Raw genomic sequence first — 4,085 nt, 5'->3', positions numbered from 1 at the left:
TCTGCCTCTAAACAAACTGACCTTCTTGTGAGCATTTCAGCGAGCACTTTGTGTGCATTAGCATTAAAGCCAGAGCTTCCACACGCAACAAACCCAAACCTGCCTATTTCATTATAGCTTCTGTTCCAAACCTATCTTAACCCAAGAATCTAAGCTAACCAGCAACTCAATCCAACACAGAGACATTTATTTTTCATCTTTTGTTCTGTCTCAGTAGAAAGAAATAGACAATACCGTCCATAAAGTGATGAGGAAGTCTTTCTTTCTTCTCTGTCTGTTCTGAGCCCTACTTCACAGCTTCAGCTTCATCGCTACCCAGAAAACACACAGCTTCATCTAACTGAAGCTTAAAGAAAACGTCTTGTTGTTCTGGTGTTGAAAAGGCTGGATGATTTCGTCCTCTTGCTTCATGGAGTGAATTGTACCAGCGTGACTGAAGGAGAGCAGCGTGAGTGAAGCAAGTTTGGAGCTTTAGTGACAGAAAGGGTTGTATATTGGAAGCTGGTGAAAATAAAACCCATAGATCCAAGGATTTACTCCCTGGTGCTCTGATACCATGTAGATAAACTCAAAACAAGATAGATTCTGCTCATAAGAGCTTATTGACACAGAAAATGAAATAGCTTTAAGAAGCTTTATTGTGCAATGAAACTAAAGAAAGGAAGAATCTTTATGCTTGTCACCAAGATAAGTAAGATTGTAAATGATTCATAAATATGAAGGGAGAGGCTGCATTCAACGCAGCCTTGGTTACATTGCAAAGTGACCTTACACAGATATTTATATCAACTCAATATGCTAGAAAACCTAGATACAATGAGCTTAGATAATGGGCTTCCGGTCTTTATTTGGGCCTTGCTAATACATTTCATGAACCTGTAAGTTTCAGGTCATGATCACTTCCACACTAATTTGATCCACTTCACGCAGTCCGGTGATGGAAGAAAATACTCAAAGTACCTTCTGATGATCATTCCAATGGTGGACGGTCTCTAGCAACCATACCTGATTCTTCAGGACCTGGCCAGATTGTATCATTTTTTGTTCAATCGTATAGCAAAGTTGCTGTGTAAATCCAGTTGACATGGACTGTGTTCGGGAGAAGTTGACAAGTGGTTCTGTTAGGGTTGCTGCCGAAGAGAATCATCCATCTGGTGGTGATCTCCTTCCGCAAAATCAATCCATGGATAGTTTTCAGATGGTGGGAAACTCAAGTAGTGTTATATGTCCACATGGAGGTGGTTCTGAGTTATCATCATTAGAAGCAGAGGCTTATCACTCAAACCAGACGTGTTCTCCTCGCAAGACCAGTGCATCCTCAAATATCTCTTCTTCAGAGATCATTATTGACAGAGAGTCCACTAGCTATTCTGAATCATTCAAGTTCCAGTTCAATGGAGGCAAGAACTGTCTGCCAGTGAATACTGAAGAGCAGGTGGAAAATCTCCTTTCCAATCTATTTGCTACAAGAAATAAACACCATAGTTGCCTCATCCTTTGCGTTGTTTCTGCTTTCACAGGAAAAGAGCGAAGTGGCAAGTGAGCAGACAAGGTCAGAGTGACTTGTATTGTATAATATTATTCAAGTTTTAGAGAAGGGGTGTTATACCTGATGTAGAGTTAGTCAGAAGTGGCCTCTCTACTGCTGTTTTTTTTTTCAGGTATGATTTTGTACTCTCTATGTATCACATGAATTGTAAAATCGTTGAAGTTATGTTGAGTACTTATTTTTTGTTGTTGGCTTACACTTAGGCCACCAAGTACAAAGAGATTCCTTCGAGAGCATTGGGTTGAATATTACTGATGGGTTAGAAGTTAGTTTTAGTTGTGTATGCACTTCTTTTTGGTTTTGTCCTTTTGGATTTTGGAGGTTGGAAACGCGATTCTATGTTTGTATACACATCATTCACAGACCAATGTTAGAGATTAGGTTACCAACCAATGTTGCATACACCATGTTGTTCAATAGAGAGAAAGTTCTGACTGTAAGAGAATGAAACATGTTGAGGTAACATCATTGGAAACATATGAAGATTATATCATCTGTACTTACCAGAAAGTTCCAAAGAGCAAAGCTTTCTCTTTACCCAACATATGAAGAGTAATTCAAAAACCATGCTCATCTTCTTAGCCTTCTTGGTTACTGCAAAGAAGGTGGAGAAAGGATTCTGGTTTATGTGTTTATGGCACATGACTCACTGCACAACGATCTTCATGGAAAGAACAAGGCCTTGAAAGAGAAACTAGATTGGGTTAAACGAGTAACCATTGCTGTCCAAGCAGCTAGAGAAATAGAATACTTGCACGGTTACATGAAAAAAAAAAGAGAGAGCAACTATTACAAAATAGAAATCTGATCTGATACTTTAAACAAATTTTCAGTGAATGAAATAATATATTTTTATGGAAAATAAATGATTTATTTATTACTAAAGTTTTACATGAAAAAATCATTTGTTGGTAACCAAAATTTAATTTATAAGAAAAAGTAAAATTAATTTATAACATATTTTAAATAATATTTTTATACAACCTATATTATAATAAAAAGTTAAACATTTCTATTAATGGTAAAAAATCTTTGCATTTTAAGAAAAAAAAATAACTTTTTAATTATTTATACTAACAGCCACTCAAAATATTAAAGAATGATTTTTTTTTTACAAAATGAAATATTATATAATCAGAAATATAAAAATAAAAGAGAACTACCCCTAGTATACTACAATAGATGAAGAAAAATAGTTCACATAAATGAAACTGAAGAGATATGTAATTATTCAATGGGTCCGACTGGTGACCATCCGGGAAACAAGAGGAACGAATAAAAAAGAAATGTACGGGAATAAAATATCAGGAATGAAAAGGAATGGTTATTCCTTATCAAATTTGACAAGGAATAATTTTGTTCTTTAATTCTCTACAAAAAAGGGAATGAAAGGGAATGAGAGGAAATTATTATTCCTTGTGAATGGTAATTTTTTTTAGGAACGTTAATGAATGCATGATTCCTCGTCGTTCCCTGGTCACCATTCATACCCAATATCTAACTAGCAATACCTAGAATCGTCTCCAATCAAACGTCATCTCCCTTCTTCTCCTCTTCTTCTTGTGCAACACCATTATCCTCCAATGAACGGCATACTTGGCTTAGCATCTCCAAATTACCAAAATCAGATTCATTCTTCTCATCTTCTTCTTGTTGATCACCTACATTTTTCTCCTCTAAGCACTTGGCCACTTCTTTGTGTGGATTGATCAAGGAAACTACCTCTTCAACTCTTAGAAACTGTTGATCCGAGAACTTGAGATGCTTAAGGATGAAATAAGTTCCCTTTAGAGTGTTATGCCAATTCTTACATGTTTGTCTGAGTTTAGACAAATCTTCAATTTCAAGCCTCAGAAGAATCTCCTCCTGTAATCAAAAACGATATTCTAGGTAATTAGAAAGCCAAGAAACCAAGTTGATAGTTGTGGGAACCGAAATTCGCACTGTCGATTTCCGTTTAAATTAGGAAAGTAGGAGAACCCTAGTTTCCCAGAGGTCCCGGATATCTGCTAATACCACACGCTAAGCAACCAGAACACGAGATAACAACGATAAAGTATAAGAAAATCGTAAAAAGAGAGCAAAGAGAAGTCCTATTCCGAATTTGCGTACGAGGGTTTACAACAAGGTATATGCCTGGGCTCGAGAGCTGTCGGCGAGATTCCTAGTTCTAGCAACCCTAAGACGGCTAAACCTAATTGAGTCGCAGCTCGAATAACAAAAACGGAAAGTTGTCTAATTGCTCTAAGTGCTAAGTTTTTCTGTCACAAGTCTCTCCCCATGCCTCTCGCCTAGGACTCCTTATATACTGGCTCCAAGGTCGGTTTACGCTTTTTCCCTTCTGCCCTTAAGCCGTCATAGCATAAAAATGGAGATATTCCATTTTTTCCGATCTTCATAATTATCTTCAAAATTTTGTATTTATCCGCGGAAACTTGACGTTTATTTTTCCTTGCGAGCCAAGCGTAAACCGTTATGCAGCTTACGGGCTGTTGGTTAAGAAATCGTAAGTTGGGCCTCGAGTCATGTCTTAGGT

General features: G+C 37.1%; 1 pseudogene; it reads left to right on the top strand.

Annotated features, from left to right (window-relative positions):
* The window catches only part of LOC106296689, a 36,945-nt pseudogene extending 35,345 nt beyond the window's left edge, over nucleotides 1–1,600 (top strand).
* Nucleotides 1,601–4,085: the final 2,485 nt, after the last annotated feature.

Source organism: Brassica oleracea, chromosome C6 (assembly GCF_000695525.1).
Source record: "Brassica oleracea var. oleracea cultivar TO1000 chromosome C6, BOL, whole genome shotgun sequence".
Classification (NCBI taxonomy): Eukaryota; Viridiplantae; Streptophyta; class Magnoliopsida; order Brassicales; family Brassicaceae; genus Brassica; species Brassica oleracea.
Note: the sequence above shows the minus strand (reverse complement) of the source record. Positions and strands in the feature narration are given on the sequence as shown.